Source organism: Mesoplodon bidens (assembly GCF_964165515.1).
Source record: "Mesoplodon bidens genome assembly, chromosome: 15".
Classification (NCBI taxonomy): Eukaryota; Metazoa; Chordata; class Mammalia; order Artiodactyla; family Ziphiidae; genus Mesoplodon; species Mesoplodon bidens.
In genome coordinates, this window is record NC_138171.1 from 44,955,499 (window position 1) to 44,974,599 (window position 19,101).

Consider the following 19,101-nt stretch of genomic DNA (forward strand, 5'->3'; position numbering starts at 1 on the left):
TCTTCACTGGGACAACCCCACAATGCAGATGTCATCTGCTTTTCTGAGCTGGATGAGCAGGAGCCATGTCTGTCTTGTTCATCGCTGTGTTCCCCACCCCTCACCCCTACACTCAAACTCAGACCCTCAGAAAATTTTGAATGGATGAATCGACTCTTACAGAATGGGAAACCTGAGAGTTGGGGAGCTGAGACTCAACATGGTATCTTCTGACACATAAGTAGAGGCTCTTTTTAATTTCATTCTGTCTCCCGGAATCATAGTCTGTTAAAACTGAAGAGAGGGCCCTCAGAGACCATCCAGTCCATCTCCCTCACTTCACAGTGAAAATGTGAGCTGGGACCTTCACAGAAACACACCTCCTAGACTTAAGTAATGTTGTTTTTGTCTTCCTTAGAAGCTGGGAGTAGGTCCTTGTATGCATTAAAGATCAAGAGACAAAATGGACCTGTAATTATGATTCTGAAATTGCTCATACTTAGATCTATGGTGAGGCTCTAATTCAGATTGAGACCAAGTTGCTGGTTCCCAATAACCCACAAGTCAGTGAAGGTTCAAGAGGTGCTAATTAGGACTTCCCTGGTGGCGCAGTGGTTAAGAGTCCGCCTGCCAATGCAGGGGACACTGGTTCGAGCCCTAGTCTGGGAAGATCCCACATGCCACGGAGCAACTAAGTCCATGTGCCACAGCTACTGAAGTCCGTGCGCCACAGCTACTGAAGCCTGCACGCCTAGAGCACGTGATCCACAACAGAAGAACAACCGCAATGAGACGCCCGCGCACCGCAACGAAGAGTAGCCCCCGCTCGCCGCACGGAGAGAAAGCCTGCGTGCAGCAACGAAGACCCAACACAGCCAAAAATAAATAATTAATTACTTTTAAAAACAAGAGGTGCTGGGCTTCCCTGGTGGCGCAGTGGTTGAGAGTCCGCCTGCCGATGCAGGGGACGCGGGTTCGTGCCCCGGTCCGGGAAGATCCCACATGCCGCGGAGCGGCTAGGCCTGTGAGCCATGGCCGCTGAGCCTGTGCGTCCGGAGCATGTGCTCCGCAACGGAAGAGGCCACAACAATGAGAGGCCCGCGTACCGCAAAACAAAAAAACAAAAAACCCAAAAAAACCCAAGAGGTGCTAATTAGATCCTTTTTTTTTTTAGTTATTCATTTGATAAGCTATTGAATGGTACTGTGTGCAAAGCTCTGAGCTAGGCACTAGGGCTGATAAAAGATTACTGTATGGTGTGAATTAGTGGTGAAGAGCAAGAGCTCTCTGGTGTCAGATTGCCTGGATTAGAATCCCATCTTTGCCACTTGCTATGTTATTCTGGACAGATTACACACTGGCCTCTCTACTCATCGAGTTTCTAATCTTAAAAAGAAATGATAGGACTTCCCTAGTGGCACAGTGGTTAAGAATCCGCCTGCCAAAAGCAATTATACTCCAATAAAGATGTTAAGAAAAAAAGAAAAGAATCTGCCTGCCAATGCAGGGGACATGGGTTCGAGCCCTGGTCCTCCAGGAAGATCCCACCTGCCATGGAGCAACTAAGACCATGTGCCAAAACTACTGAGCCTGCGCTCTAGGGCCCTCGAGCCGCAACTACTGAGCCTGTGTGCTACAACTACTGAAGCCAGCACACCTAGAGCCCATGCTCCGCAACAAAGAGAAGCCACCGCAATGAGAAGCCCGCACACCGCAACGAAGAGGAGCCCTGTGGCAACAAGAGAAAACCCATGCGCAGCAACAAAGACCCAACGCAGCCAAAAAATAAAGAAATTAATTAATTAATTAATTAATAAAAGAGAAAAGATGCACATACAGAAATCAATTTAATACAGGATAGATGGATGTAATATATGTGATATATAGATGTGAGATCACTCTAGAGAAGTGAGGAGGGAATAATGGAGGAGGTAGCATCTGCCTCTCTGAAAAAGAAGTAGGGTTTCAGAAGGACAGTATGGAGGAAAGGCATCAAGAAGGAGCAGCATGAACCACCGCATAGAGGCAGGAGCATGATTTGTCCCGTGTGGCTGCAGTATAAAGGGTTAAGGGGAGTTTAGGCTGGAGAGGTAGGTTGGGGCCAGGTTGAGGAAGGCCTCCGATTCTGGCAAGAAGTTTGGATGTTACTCAGTAAGCAGTAAAAGACTTTCAGGGACTTTTGCCAGATCATTTTGCAACTATGGGAGAATACAGTGACTCAGAGAAAACACCATGGAGTTGAGCGTGGAGCCAGGTTTCCTGAGTAGGAGTGAGTTTCCTGGCATGGGAAAGGCTGGTGTATCCGGAGGGGTGCCTGCCACCTCAGCTGTATCTGAGCCTCATTTAAAGGCGTGTGACTGAGAGCCCCCTCTAGTGGCTGGGGTTGGTACTTCCTTCTTCCTTGGAGATTGTATTGGGATTTCTTAGTCTATTTCATAAATTCATATTCAACTAATAGAGACTGAACATCTATTCTGTGCCAGACACTTATTTTTTTAATAGTTGGAGACTTCAATACTCCACTTTTTTTGTTTTTGTTTTTATTTTTTGGCTTGCTGCACGGCTTGCAGGATCTTAGTTCCCCGACCATGGATCAAACCCGGGTTCCTGGCAGTGAGATCACTAAGTCCTACTCGCTGAACGGCCAGGGAATTCCCTGTGCCAGGCATTTTTATGTACTTTATCTCCTGTCATTCTCATAGCAGCCATATGAAGTAGATACTATAAATATTTAACAGAAAAAAATAAGCAGCAGCTCACTGAACTATGGAGTTGGAAGGAACTTTAGAATCATTTCCTCTGTCAGGTAGTGCAGTACCTCCACAGCCTCTGGATCTACCCAGACTAAGTCTTTTTAAGTCCTTTTTTTTTTTTTTTTTTTGACCACACCACACAGCATGCAGAATCTTAGTTTCCTGACCAGGGATCGAACCCTCGCCCCCTGCAGTAGAAGCATGGAGTCTTAACCACTGGACCACCAGGGAAGTCCCAACCTAGACTAAGTCTTAAACCAGCTCTTATCTCTTTGTGATGTCAAGGTCACAAGAGAGGCCATTTGGTAATTTGTTCAGGGTAATACAAGTGAGTAACATTGGAAGAACACAAATGAACAATCCCATTTCAGCTAACTCAGCTCACCAGCACAAACCGAGAAAGGAGCAAATGTACAGGAATAGGGGTCAGAACACAATGAATAATTTATTAAGATTTAAATACTGATCTCTTTTTTAAATCCAAAAAAAACCTCATTATAATTTTCTTGTGACACTTCTTCATATATGAGAGATTAGCTGGGTCTAAACATCTCTCCCCTGGTATAAGCATTCTTCAGCTGATCCCTTCTCTGAAATCTTTGTGGTCAGCTTTGCCTGCCCCCACTGGGCTCCTTGCCTGGGCTGTCCTCACCAGCCTTCTTTCTTGATGTCTCTCTCTTAGTCATATCATACTCCTGTGATGTCAAGCTTTTCCTTTATGTTAAATCTCTCCTTAGCCATTGCCTTTCATCCAAGTTCCAGTTCCAAAATTTCAGTGTTTGATGGACATATTCACCTGGAGACAAGGTGATATAGAAAATTCAGGATGTCCAATGAAAGTCATTCTTTTTACTCCCAAACCTGCTTCTCTTACAGACTCTGTTTCAGGACGACCACCATTCTCTCAGAGTTGAACCCTGTTATTTTCTCATTTTCCATTTCTCTCCACGTCTAGCCAACTCCTTGTCATTTTATTATCACAATATTTCCCAAAGCCATCTCTTCTACCATTGATCAAACCCTAATTTCAGGGACTTCCCTGGTAGTCCAGTGGCTAAGACTCCACGCTCCCAATACAGTGGGCCAAGGTTCCATTCCTGGTCAGGGAACCAGATCCCACATGCCACAACTAAGACCCGGCGCAGCCAAATATATAAATAAATATTTTTAAAAACCCTAATTTCATGTTTTTATTCTTTTACTTTCTAACTCTTTAACTAACTTCAGAACTTACCAAAAAGTTGCAGAAATAGTTCAAAAAGTTTCTGTATACCCTTCATCAACACTCCCTAAATGTTAACATTTTAAATAAACACAGTACAATCATTAAAATCAAGACATTAACATGAACAGAGTTAATCTATAGGTCTTTTTCAGCCACCTGTCCCCATAATGTCCATTTTCTAGCTCAGGATCCAAATCAGGATCACATGTTGCATTTAGTTGTTATCACTCAATTTCCTTTAATCTGGAATAGTTCCTTAGTGGGTTTTTTTTTTTTTTTTTTGCTCCTTCTTGACCTTGACACTTTTGGAGAGTGTGTCTGATGTTTCCTTGTGGTTCCTCCTTTCACTTTGCCTCTACTATTGTATGATGCTACTACTATTGTACTAACTAGCCTCCTTTTCTTCAGTCTTCTTCCTCCTCAGATATGCCTAAAACACAGAGCTTATAAGGTGTGTATGAAGCAGGAATCTTTCAGTAACAAGTGGTTAAAGATCAGCTCAAACCCACTTAAATAAGAAAGGAAATTTATGGGTTTACTTACTGAAAAATGTAGAGGTAGATGTTAAGGCACAGTTGCCTCCAGGGACTTAAACAATGTCATCAGGACTTTGGTCCCACCTCTGACCTCTGCTTTCTTCTGAATTGTTTCCATTCTCTGGTGGTTCCTTTCATGGTGGCAAGATGGCTGCCAGCAGGTCCAGATTCATGTCTGATGTTTATTCCAGTAACTCCAGCAGGGGAAAAGCTCATCTCTGTCTTTCTGTCTCCTTGTAACAAAAATGCCAGATTTGACTCCCATTGGTTATTGGTTCTGTTTGGAGCCTGTGCAAATCCCTGAACCAATCAATGTAGAACTGGGGATTTAGTTATCTCTACTTGCATGACATGAACTGGTCTGGGGGAGGGATGGTTTTCCTAATGAAAATTGGTGTGCTATCCTCAGAAAGTGCTGGACAGGCAAAATAACAGTGTCATTACAATGTTTCTCTTTAGAGATTCTTCATTCCTCCTTTAACTACCAAATTAAGTCCAAATTCCTTACCAACATCTAAGGCCCTACTTCCTTTGATCCAAATCTTATCTTCCTCAGGCTCATTTCCTAGATGAACATTTCTCTCTAGGAAAACTGAGTTTCTCAATGGCTTGCATACCATACATATTCCTGCTTCTGTACCTTTGCTCATGCAATTTCTGTTATTTGGGATGCCCGTTATGCAGGTTTTTCAATAAAAGGAATCCTTTCCATTTCCAGGATGAAGTGTTTCCTGGTATCCTCCAGCTACGTATGCTGCATCTGCAGCTCTTAAGTCTTAGAGCAAATGTCAAATGTGTATTATATTTATTTATGTGCTCATCTTGCCCTTCCTACTAGATGGTAGAATTTCTTGAAGGCTGTAATGATGGTGTCTTTACTTTGCAACCCTCTTCAGTACCAAGATGTGTTTTGCACTCAATAAATATTTGTTGAAAGAGAGAATTGAATATTTATGGAATGGTCTCCACACCCTTTGTCAGCTGGGATGCACTTTTCTGTATGAGCTCAGGGTTGACTGTGTTCCTGTTAAAAATGCAGCACCCAAAATAGAATACCATTTTCTATATGTAGTCTGACCAGTGGGAGTATAGTAGGAGTATTGCTTCCCTTGTATTGGTCCAATATTTTATTCTCTTCCACACAGAGACTTTCCCTGAACCTCATATGCCTCCTCACAGTGTTCTTTTCTTTAATGGGACTTAGCACAGTTTGTCAGAGATTCACTTGTGAAGTGGTAGAACACAGTAATTAGAAGTGTGGGGACTGCAAGTTCCCTTCTCTTTCTGCCTCCGTGAATTCACTTTCCAGAACTGCGGAGAGATGAGCTATAATCCTATTAACTGCAGAGGCTTGGGTTATTTTATTTCAACACACAATGAAATTGAGTACCTTAGGGCCAGGTAGGCAATGGTTAAACTGAAGGGGAAAACTGAGTGCCTCCCAAGTGCTAGATTTTTGAGGGCACATGATCTTATTTGATATTCACACAAACCTTGTGAAAGAGATGTCATCTTCTTTTCACACATGGGAAAGCTGGGGCGGAAAGCTTGGGTGACTCGCTGGAGACCACACCTGTGATAAGTGTCAGGCCTGGGACTCAAATACCTGTCTATCTGATTCTTCACTGGAGGCTGTAAACAAGTAACCCAAGGCCATATTCAGCCTGCAGATGTATATTACTTGACTCATGTCATTTTGCTTTCCTTTAATTTAAAAAAAATAAAAAAACAAAGCAAAACAAAAATTCAGGTCCTGGAATCAAACTGCTGGAGTTTGAGTCCTGTCACCACTAATCAGTTGTTTAACTTCTTCCTCAGTTTTCTCATCTGAAAAAGAGGATATAGTACTTACTTCATAGGGGTGCTGAGATTTAAATGCTTTTAATATGTGAACCTGGGTGGGTGGCATAACTTTTCTAAACTTTAGTTTTATCAAATCCAAATATGGGATCATAAATTGATTCTGCCTACTTCACAAAGTTAGGTACAGTAAAGTTTTAGAGATTTTTTTAAAAATAAATTTTATTTATTTATTTTTGTCTGTGTTGGGTCTTCATCGCTGCGCGCGGGCTTTCTCTAGTTGTGGTGAGCAGGGGCTACTCTTTGTTGCAGTGTGCGGGCTTCTCATTGTGGTGGCTTCTCTTGTTGCAGAGCACGGGCTCTAGGCGTGCGGGCATCAGTAGTTGCGGCACGCGGGCTCAGTAGTTGTGGCTCACAGGCTCTAGAGCACAGGCTCAGTAGCTGTGGCACAGGGGCTTAGTTGCTCCATGGCGTGTGGGATCTTCCTGGACTAGGGATCGAACCCCTAGTCCCCAGCATTGGCAGGCAGATTCTCAACCACTGCGCCACCAGGGAAGCCCCTAGAGACTTTTAAATATGCAGGCCTTAAAAACTGCAAAAAATATATAGATGTTATATGTCTCTTATCATAAGAGGTAACTCCCTAAGCTGACATCAAATTTTTGTTGTTTTTAAAATTAAGATATTAATTACAATCAATAAAATCCACCCATTTTACATATACATCATAGCTTGATGAATTTTGGTAATTCAATACAATTATGTAACAGTCACCTCAATCAGGATATAAAACAATTTCTTTAAATTAAAAAGCTCCTTTCCAGGGACTTCCCTGGAGGTCTAGCGGTTAAGACTCTGCGCTTCCAATGCAGGGGGCATGGGTTCGATCCCTGGTGAGGTAATAAGATCCCATATGCCCGTGGTGCAGCCAAAAGACTTAAAAAAAAAAAAAGCCCCCTTCCAGTGATTCTCTCTTCCAGGCAATGATTGATCTACTTTCTGTTACTTTAGTTTTGCCTTTTCTAGGATTTCACATAAATGGAATCACAAAGTAGTGTTTATGTTTGACTTCTCATGCTTAGTATATTTTTAGATTAAATTACATTGTGCATACTAATATTCAACTTTTGAATTGAGATATCATTCATATACCATAAACTTCACCTTTTTTTTTTTTTATTTTGGCCACAGCTTGCAGGATCTCAGTTCCCCAACCAGGGACTGAACCCCAGGCCACGGCAGTGAAAGTGCTGAATCCTAACAACTAGGCCACCAGGGAACTCACAAAATTCACTATTTTTTTTTTTTTTTTTTTTTTTTGCGTTACGGGGGCCTCTCACTGTTGTGGCCTCTCCCGTTGCGGAGCACAGGCTCCAGACGCGCAGGCTCAGCGGCCATGGCTCACGGGCCCAGCTGCTCCGCAGCATGTGGGATCTTCCCGGACCGGGGCACGAACCCGTGTCCCCTGCATCGGCAGGCGGACTCTCAACCACTGCGCCACCAGGGAAGCCCCAAAATTCACTATTTTAAAGTGTACAATTCAGTGGTTTTCAGTATATTTACAAGGTTGTGCCACCATCACCACTATCTAATTCCAGAACAATTTAATTATCCCCCAAAGAAAGCCCATACCCATTAGTAGTTACTGCCCATTCCCCCAACCCTGCAGCCTGGCAACAACTGATCCCTTCTGTCTCTATGGATTTGCTTATTCTGAACATTTTATATACATAGAATCATATAATATGTGGCTTTTTTGCATCTGGTTTCTTTTCCTTAGCATGTTTTCAAGATTCACCCAGGGTTTGGCATATGTCAGTACTTCATTTTCATTTTATGCCTTAATGATATTTCATTGTATGCAGATACCACAGTTATATATCTATTCATCAGTTGGTGGACGTTTGGATTGTTTCCACTTTCGACTATTATGCATAATGCTGCTATGAACTTTTGTGTACAAGTTTTTGTGTGACTATATGTCTTCTGTTCTCTTGGGTATATATCTAGGTGTAGAGTTGCTGCATCATGTGGTAACTCTGTTTATCCTTTTGAGAAACTGCCAAACTCTTTTTCATGGTGGCTGCACCATTTAACATTACCACCAGCAGTGCATGAGGGTTTCAATTTCTTTACAGCCTTGCCAACACCGTTATTATTTGTCTTTTTTTATAATACCCATCCTAGCAAGTGTGAAATGGTATCTCGTAGTTTTTATTTGCATTTTTCTGAAGGCTTTGTGCTTACTGGCCATTTGTATATCTTCTCTGGAGAAATGTCTATTCAAGTCCTTTGTCCACTCTAAAATTGGGATGTTAGTCTTTCTGTTGTTGAGTTGTAAAAGTTCTTTATGTATTCTGGAATATTAGACCCTTATCAGATAAATGATTCACAAATATTTTCTCCCATTCACTGGATTCTTTTCATTTTCTTTAAGCACAAAATGTTTTACTTTTGATGAATTCCAATTTATCTAGTTTTTCTCTTGTTGCTTGTACGTAGGTTTCTTAGATAAGAAACTGTTGTATATTCCAAAGTCATGAAGATTTATGCCTATGTTTTCCACTAAGAGTTTTATAGTTTTAGTTCTTACATTTAGGTCCAGCCGTTTATCTTATTGTAACCCCCTTGCATGTGATAAATCTTTTTTTTCTCTTGCTGTTTCCAAGATTTTCTCTTTATCTTTCAGTACTTTTACTATGATATGTCTGGATGTGGATCTCTTTGCATTTATCCTACTTGGGATTTGTTGAGCTTCTTGGAGGTATAGATTAACATTTTCCAGCAAATTGGAGAAATCTTTAGCCAAGTTTTCTTCGAATGTTTTTCCTTTCTCCTTTCTCTTTCTCCTCTCCTCTCCTCTGGTACTCTTATTGCACATATGTTGGTGTGTTTAAAGGCATCCCACATTTCTCTGAGGCTCTATTCACTTTTCTTCGTTCCATTTTCTCTCTGTTCTTTGGATTCCATAAGCTCTATCCATTTATCTTTAAGTTTGTTGAGTCTTTCTTTTGCCAGTTCAAATCAACTGTTGAGCTCTTACAATGAATTTTTCCTTTTGGTTAACGTACATTTCAACTTCAAATTCAAATAGAATTTCTATTTGGTTATTAAAAAAATAATTTCCACCCCTTTATCTCTATTTGATAGTCTCTAGTCTCTATCTGATGAGACATCATCATCATACCTTCCTTTATTTCTTTAAGCATGGTTTCCTTTAATTCTTTGAACGTGTTTATAATAGCTACATTGAAGCCTGTTAAATTGGACATTTAGTCCCTCTCGCAGGCAGTTTCTCTGGCCTGCTTTTTTGCCTGTGTATAGGTTACACTTTTTCTTTACGTGTTTCATAATTTTTGTTGAAAACTGGACATTTTAGGTACTATAGCAACTCTGGATACTGATTCCCCTTCTCCCTCCCTAGGGGTTGTTTTCGCTGTTGTTGGCTTGTTTGTTTTGTGACTTGACTAGGCTATTTTAGTTAGTTTTCCCTCACCGTGAAAGCTCTGCTCTTGCTCCTTGAAGGGCATAGCCTTGGACTCTGCCTTCCTGTTTCAGCTCTTGTCACCTTGGGATGACAGGGGTTATAGCAGGCTCTCTTTGTCTCTTTCCCGATTTCTCTGGTAAGTTGTCTGCTTCATTTGATATTACACACTGCCTATTAGGCTCCACTAACTACTGGCTGATTGCTCTATTGTTTTTGACAATGCCCTGGGGCATATATTGCTCCGCAGTCTGATTCAATTAAATTTGGGCAGGGGTAGGTGTTAAGCCTGGTCTTTGAGGTTTTTTCTGACCCCAGGAGGGGGTCTCTTTTTAGCTGTCTCTTTCACTGGTTCTCTCTGGTGAATTAAGTGGCTTATGGTTTAGCCTCGTGGTTCTTAATTAAGAAGAGCTATTTTTTTTTTTGAGAGTGCCCTTAGGCTTGAGCTTTCCTATACTAAATTTCAAATAAAGTCAATTCCTTTGGGGAGAGCCTCAAGTCTCTTTTCTATGGACTGTCTCTCCCTGGTCAAAGTCTCTCAACTACTACTTTGGGCACTGGCTAGGGCAGTAGCTTCTGGTCTTCTTGGCTTGCTTCTCCCAGCACTGGATCTCTGCTCTACAAGCAAGCTGGGATGAGGGTGGTTGGGACCCTAGTGTCCTTGGACCATCACACCAGGGACAGAGCCTCCATCCTATGAGTAGGGGATGCATGGGGGAAGGGAACCCCCTACTTCTCTGCCACACTCACCAGAAATTTAGCCTCTTCAGCTTGGAGTTGGAGGGGATGAAAAATCCTGGCAGCCTGTCCCTCGTGAGATATGGTAAGGCTTGATTGGGAGCTGAGGGGAGAGGGAGCCCCATCTTCTTGGCCACACCTACCTGGGGCAGAGTTTCCTTTAAGATGAGCTGGGGGGAGGGTGGGAGGGAGGGAATTCTTTTGGCTCAAATGCCACAGACTCTTCCTAGTTTTACCAAGTTTTAGTAGATTTTCCTGAGTAAATGTCTCTTCATTGGCTATGTGCCATTAGTACAACTTCCAGAAATTTTAAGTTTTTTTAAAAAATAATTTTCATCAATTTTGCTTGTTATTCTGGGGAATGGGAATGCAGAGCTCCTCAAACCGTCATCTCAGAGCTTTTATCTCCCCTAGCTTTTCCTCTAAAGCTTTTTGGCTAGTCTATTGTTTGCCCTAACATCTATCTACTACCTCAGGCAGCTCCAAAGTTAAAACACTTGCCTTTAACTGTTTTTGACAAATGACCCCTGGGAAGAGGACTTCTCAAACTGGGCAAGCTCCAAGTGAAGTCAAATACAGACAGCCTTGGGGGCTTCCCTGGTGGCGCAGTGGTTGGGAGTCCACCTGCCGGTGCAGGGGGCAAGGGTTTGTGCCCCGGTCCGGGAGGATCCCACGTGCCGCGGAGCGGCTGGGCCCGTGAGCCATGGCCGCTGGGACTGCGTGTCTGTAGCCTGTGCTCCCCGCAGCGGGAGAGGCCGCAGTGGTGAGAGGCCCACGTACTGCAAAAAAACAAAAAATACAGACAGCCTTGTAAGCTGGGTCTTCCAAGGAGCCACAAGACAGTGCCAATAATGGCAATTCTTTGGAAATAAGACTTGGAAGGAACTGTGATAAACCATAATGGAAAAGAATATGAAAAAGGATATATATAACTGAGTCACTTTGCTGTACAGCAGTAAGTAACACAACATTGTAATTCAACTATACTTCAATTAAAAAAAAAAAAAGACTTGGAAAGTGCTCCATTCTGTTCCCTCCAGTGTCTGCCAGGTTGTACTGGGAATGTGGGCTATTTTTCAAGGTTTCAACAGAGCTGGAGAGTAGAGGACAGGACTTAAGCAAGTTAAAATGTCACAAAGCTCAGTGTTCTCACCAAGATTCAGCAATTTTTCTTGAATAAGCATTCCTCAAGTTGCTGTTAGCCTTTGGTTAATTTACAGAGTTTTTAAAAAGTTGATTCTGACAATTTTTGCTGAGTTCTTTACTGCTCTTATGTAGGAGTGAATTTTCATAGGTCCTTTCTCTGTCATTTTTCTGACATCACCAAAATAAGCATTTAATTAATGTTAACATTCAAACTACTACAGACCCACCAAATTCCTGAACTCATGACCACGTTCTTTTATATGATCTGCAAGGATGCCCTGAAAGACTGTGCTTCTTCCTTGAAATCACGGTAGAAAGCAAATAAAATCCTAAGGGTTCCCCTGTCTCATCGTGGGATAGCCCTATCGTAACACTATGAAAAAGGGAAATGAGGTTTATTTAACATTAGTTCTCACTGTCCCCACTACTTGGTGCTCACAAGTAGTGCTCACAAATTATCTGAAGAATATAGAATCTAGAACCTTGTCAGGGAGACTAATACCAAAGTCATTGGTGAATAGTTTTAAAAATCACTTTTTAAAACTTCTTGAAAGTAAGAATGGTGTTTGCCTATCTCTGGTACTTTTCCTATTTTCTAAAATTTCTCAGAGTTTGTCTACCATGGTTCCCAAACCATATCTGCAGTTTCCTTCAGCATCCTGTGGATGGATTGCATGCAAATCTGGGGTCTTGAACATTTTAATTGAGTTAGTGTTCTCATATCATTATTCTTCACTTTTGGGGCTTCAATTTCCTCTGAACCACAACCTTAAACCATTTTAAAATCTTCAGCATCATTTTCTTTATAGAAGGCAAACTAAATGAAAGTTGAGACGTTCTGCTTTTTCTTGGTCATCTGTTAATATTACACCATCTACCTTAAGCAATGGGCCCCTTTCTTCCTTCTTCTTCTTCTTCTTGCTCCAAATATAGCTTTAAAAGCCCTTTTTGTTGTCTATAGCATGTTTCACAGTCTCAGCCATCCTGATAATATTCTTATAGGGTTGTTTTTTTTGCGGTACGCGGGCCTCTCACTGTTGTGGCCTCTCCCGCCGCGGAGCACAGGCTCCGGACGCACAGGCCCAGCGGCCATGGCTCGCAGGCCCAGCGGCCATTGCTCACAGGCCCAGCTACTCCGCGGCATGTGGGATCCTCCCCGACCAGGGCACGAACCCGCGTCCCCTGCATCGGCTGGCGGACTCTCAACCACTGCGCCACCAGGGAAGCCCTCTTATAGGTTTATACCAGTCTTGTGTGTTTATCCCTGAGTAGGTAGCTCTTCCATATTCTCTTGTAGAATTTCCTGTGCAGTCAATTTAGTTCCTTTAAATGTTCTCCCATTGCATCATCATCAGGATCTAAAAGGGATGAAGGAATGACTTGTTTTTCTTTGTTTGTTTTTGGTTGGATGTTCTTGAAGTGATAATTAAAATTACACATATTAGTTTAGTATTGGAACATAAAGAGCAAATTATTTAGTATGTTCAATGAAATAATTGTTCATTAATTTAGCACCCAAGCACCCAATGATTAACTTATGCATCAATTTAGCACCCAATGATTAATTCAGCATTGTAATGGTTGTAGGCATTGTCTTCTTCATGCTGAGTACATTAATACATAATTACTTGTCACTATTGCCCTTAGCTTTTGTTTCATTTATTACTCTGTAACACACCATTCCAATATTTAGTGGTATAAAACATTTTTTTTAAATGCTCACTGACCCTGTGGGTCAGTAATTTGGAAAAGTCATACACTATACTCAGTTTCATGATGTCTGAGTCTTAGCTTGGATGACCTGAACAGCTGGGAGTGACTCTGCTGGGGTTGGAACAGCTGGGACTGGGGGATCCACTTCCAAGATGGTTTCTTCACTCACATGACTGTGGCCTGGGCTGGGATGGCTGAAGGACAGGCTCAACCATAGTGTCTATGGGTGTCCTTACCAGCATGACTGTGGCAGGGTAACTGGACTTCTTACCTGGGTGTTCCAGACTCCAGGAACAAGTGTTCCAGTGAGCAAGGTGAAAACTGCATGACCCATCCTTGGAAGTCACCCACCATCATTTCCACCACACTTTTTATTGAAGCAGTCACAGACAGCCTTAATTAAGGGAAGGGGACATAGATCCCACCTCTTTTTTTTTGGCCGCGCGGCACGACTTGCAGGATCTCAGTTCCTTGACCAGGGATTGAACCCGGGCCACGGCAGTGAAAGCCTGGAATTGTAACCACTAGGCCACCAGAGAACTCCCCCAGACCCCACCTCTTGATGGGAGGAGGGTCAAAGAGTTTATGGCTCAGAAGAACTGTTCAACCAACCCACAGAATTGTAAGCTCAATAAAATGGATATTGCTTTAAGCCATTAAAAAAAAGGATTTTTTGGCCATATTTTAAAACTGCCTCAGTTTTACAAATAATTATTTACATTTATAAAGGTGAAGTATATGTCCCTGGCTGAAAGGTTGCCAAACCAGTAACCAGAAATACTTTTCAACCAGTTTCTTCTTTTGATCCATTAAAACATCTTTTCATAAAAAATAAATATATGCTTTTTATAAAAATGCAGACATAGGGGCTTCCCTGGTGGCGCAGTGGTTAAGAATCTGCCTGCCAATTCAGGGGACACGGGTTCAATCTCTGGTCCGGGAAGATCCCACATGCCGTGGAGCAACTAAGCCCGTGCACCACAACTACTGAGCCTGCGTTCTAGAACCGGCGAGCCACAACTACTGAGCCCAAGTGCCACAACTACTGAAGCCCGTGTGCCTAGAGCCCATGCTCTACAACAAGAGAAACCACCCAATGAGAAGCCCGCGCACCGCAACTGAAGAGTAGCCCCCGCTCACTGCAACTAGAGAAAAGCCCATGTGCATCAACAAAGACCCAATGCAGCCAAAAATTAAAAAACAAAAAGGATCCCGCATGCCACAACAAAGATCCCATGTGCCACAACTAATATCTGATGCAGCCAAATAAATAAATAATATTTTTAAAAATCACCTTTAAAAATATGTATATGTGTATAACTGAATCACTTTGCTGTACACCAGAAACTAACACAACAGTGTAAATCAACTATATTTCAAAAAAAAAACCAATAAAATTTGTGTTCCTATGGTCTTCTCTCATTCTCATTGTTCTTGTGGTTTTGGGGTATTAGAAAAATCTTCTCACTGTCATTTTATTATAGTTCTGGCAGGAAGAGGGGTAAATACATGTGTTTAATCTACCATCTTTAACCTGAAGTGCTCCATTTTTTTTTTGGCTGTGTTGGGTCTTTGTTGCTGTGCGCGGGCTTTCTCTAGTTGTGGCAAGTGGGCGCTACTCTTTGTTGTGCTGTGTGGGCTTCTCATTGCGGAGCACGGGCTTTAGGCGCACGGGTTTTAGTAGTTGTGGCATGTGGGCTCAGTAGTTGTGGTGCGTGGGCTCAGTAGTTGTGCTGCACGGGCTTGGTTGCTCCACGGTATGTGGGATCTTCCCGGACCAGGGCTCGAGCCTGTGTCCCCTGCATTGGCAGATGGATTCTTAACCACTGCACCACCAGCGAAGCCCTGAAGTGCTCCAATTTTTAAAAGTAAACCTTTTCAAGGGAAGACTGCCTCCATGTCATGCCCGCTATCTGCCGTACATGGTGGGGTGTCACTCCACCTTGTTTCAGACATGTAAGATTCCCCCATCCATTAAACCATTGATGTCTCTGAAAGAAAAAAAAAGTAAGGGAATTCCCTGGCGGTCCAGTGGTTAGAACTCCATGCTTTCACTGCTGTGGCCTGGGTTCAATCCCTGGTCAGGGAACTAAGATCCCACAAGCTGTGCAGCGTAGCCAAAAGAAAAGTAAACCTTTTCTTGAAGTATAAGATGCAGACATCCAGTTTGTTCGTGACTGAATTGTTTTGATTCCTAATAAATTATTTAGAAATTCAGAAAAAAAATAACTTCATGGAAAAAAATGGAACTTCAGGGAAATGGGCTGGGTTTGGGTAGGTAAAAGGGAGTGATGATAAATACCAGATGAATTTACCTGAAGTAAAGAGGTCAAGAATAAGAGTTGTGTGGAGAGGAATATGAGAGGCAGATTACAAAGAAACTCTGAGGACTAGGATCAGAAGGTTGGATTTTCTGCTAGAAGAGAGCATTTTATCACGTTACTCAGCTTCAGAGGGTTGCAAATAAAACATTTACACATCTCAATGTTGATGAAGATATTTACAAATATAGATAAGGTGTGATAATTTGTACTGTTTCCCAGGTTGGTGTTAGTGATGTCATTTGATTACACCAGTTGCAACATGAGTGAAAAAGTAGAGGTTCAGGATGTCAGGATTGGACCTGATGTTTGAGCATCCTAAGTGGATTTTAAGGAAAAGGAAGATGTTGTCAAGGGCTCAGCAATGCTGGAGACATGAATATGAAACTCATTTACCAACACATGCAGTCACTTTTAGGTTACGTGATAGATTTGAGGCAGAACATATCAGGTACTCATTTATGAAAGGAGGGAACCAGTGAGAGAAAGTATAGAAAACTATATACTTGTCAGTTCAGGGGTCACCATTCTCAACAATCTTTGGAAATTAATGGTGAACATTTTGAGCATTTGCCTCTAAATATGTGTGCTATAATATTACAACATAATTTTAATTTCAAGTCCAAAGACACAATTTTCTCTTCTTATTCAACTCGTACACCTTTATAGGAAAAGCCTAGCTGTACCCAAGAAAAAGCATGTGCCAACTCTGCTTGAACCAACAGATGGAATTAATGGTTGTGTGCAATCCTTTTAGCATTCCTAGGCATCAGCATTATCCCTTAATCTTTGGTGTGTTTCCTGGGTTTGTGCTTGGTTTTGAGGTGTTTTACAAACATTGTTAACCCTGCTATGCCTCATCAGTGTTTAATATCCTAGTTAGAGGGCTGTCCTGGTGGTGTAGTGGTTAAGAATCCACTTGCCAATGCAGGGGACATGGGTTCCAGCCCTGCTCCGGGAAGATTCCACATGCCGCGGAACAACTAAGCCCGTGTGCCTAAATTACTAAGCCTGCGCTCTAGAGCCAGTGAGCCACAACTACTGAGCCTGTGTGCCACAGCTACTGAAGCCCGCGTGCCTAGAGCCTGTGCTCCGCAACAAGAGAAGCCACCGCAGTGAGAAGCCCGCACACAGCAATGAAGAGTAGCCCCCGCTCGCCGTAACTAGAGAAAGCTTGTGCGCAGCAACGAAGACCCAATGCAGCCAAAATAAATAAGTTAATTAATTAAAAAAAGACAAAATGGCAGTGACATTTAAAAAAAATCCTAGTTAGAAAATGTGGTAGTAGCAATAAATAGGTCATTAAAAAATGGTGAATGATCTTGCATACATGGGATGAATTTTTCCCCAAGAGAAATCCCTTCTGAAGAACAAAGATCCAAATATGCAAAGTGCAAAAATGTGTCATTGACATTTATCATCAAGAGAAGAGGAAAAGTGATTGGCAAATGCCTCTAAGACCTATTAGCTTGTTATTCACTAGGAAAACAGGCAAAGCTTGTTGAAGGTACTGTGCGGAAACTTTAGTCACCTGACTCTGGTAGTTTCATACGTCAAGGCCCTTCCGACATAGCCAACATCCAAGTGAGTAACCAGGTGGCAAGTGTGGACATGTGTAGCTGCGAGGATTTCCCACTAACACCGAAATATCAAGGAAGGAGGTTTCCTTCTGCCACGGATGTCAACAATAGTATCTATAAAACATTAGCTGCGAGGAGGATCAAGGAGCTTGTTCTAAAGTTTGAGGTCTGATACACAGTCCTGTTTCATGGAAATAAACTAGGGAACACAGCCGAACTCCCACTTACTTCCTTACAAATGAATGGACATGGGAACAGCCTTCATGATCTAACCTCCTTGTAGATTAATGAACTTCTTTATTAGTTACCAAAGTTTTTTCTTCCAAATGGGACATGTAGGGACCTTCCTGGTGGTCCAGTGGTTAAGACTCCGTGCTCCCAAAGCAAGGGGCCCAGGTTCAATCCCTGGTCGGGAAACTAGATCCCGCATGCCGCAACTGAAGATCCCGCATGCGGCAACAAAGATCCCACGTGCCGCAGGTAAGACCCAGCACAGCCAAATAAATAAATAAATATTGTAAAAAAAATGGGACATGTAAATAATATTTATGGAGCATCCACCGTAGAGGGCACCCGGGAAGCAAAGATGAATAAGATTTGATCCTGCCCTGGAGGAAGTTACAGCCTAAGCGGGGATCCATGCAGTAAATGGTTCATTGTAATACTTTGTAAGTATGTCATTATTATTATTATTATATTGTATTATAATGAAGGAACCATTCAGCAAGTGCTATGGAACACAGACTGGAGAGTCTTCCTGGAATAGGTGATGTCTAGGTTTACTCCAAGAGAATGAGAAGGTCATACTACGGAGAGGAAGGGAGGTGAGAGGTAGCCAGGTGTGTGTGTGCAGGTGGGAGAATAGCCTCCAGCTAATGAGTGAGTCAGGGTGGGGTGGGGGTCAGGTCATGGAGGGCCACACATTCTGCATTAAGGAGTCTAGACTTTATTTGGTTTTGGGCAACAAAAAGTCATTAAAAGGTTTGAAGTAGGGTCTGACATCTGATTTATAATTCCGGTATTGTATTAGTTTTCTATTGCTACCCTAACAAATGACCGCAAACTTACAGACTTAAGACAACCCACATCTCCAGCCTCACAGTTCTGTAGTGCAGAAGTCCAGGTCGGCCCAAGTGGTTTCTCTGCTCTGGGATCTATGGGCTGAAGTCAAGGTGCTGGCTGGCTGGATGCCAGCGGGGAGGTGCTGGGAAGAATCCACTTATTCGGGCTGTTGGCGGACTCTAGTTGCTCGTGGTTGTAGGTGGGACTGGGGTCCCCACTTCCTTGCTGCTTCACATGGGGGCCACCCTGGCCTCCTGGGGCCTCACTAGTGCGCGTGCACAGAGCCCGGTCATCCCAGAGCCAGCAGTGGCTGGCGAATCTCCGCCTTCTTCTGCAGCATCCCTATTGCTTCCAGCTGGAGATAGTTCACCGCTTTTAAGGAATCAGGTGATTCGATTGGGTTCACCTGAATAATCCAGGTTACTCTCCCTATTTTAAGGTCTGTAAACTTAATCACACCTGCAAAGTCCTTTTATCTATGTCAGGGAACATATCACAGGTTCCAGGGATTAGGTGTGGACATCCTTGCAGGGGTGTTATTCTGCCTGCCATGGGTGTCTAGGTAGGTTCTAAAGGGCAGAGACCTCTGCTCACAGAGAAAACCAGACCCTGGTTTTCTTCCTATCTTCCTGGCTATTTAAAAAACAAGACAACAACTAAACGGCAGCCCAAACAAAACAAAACAAAAAACAAAAAACCATCCCAGCTTTATTGAGGTATAATTTACATTCACCCATTTTATGTGCACAATTTAATGACTTTTA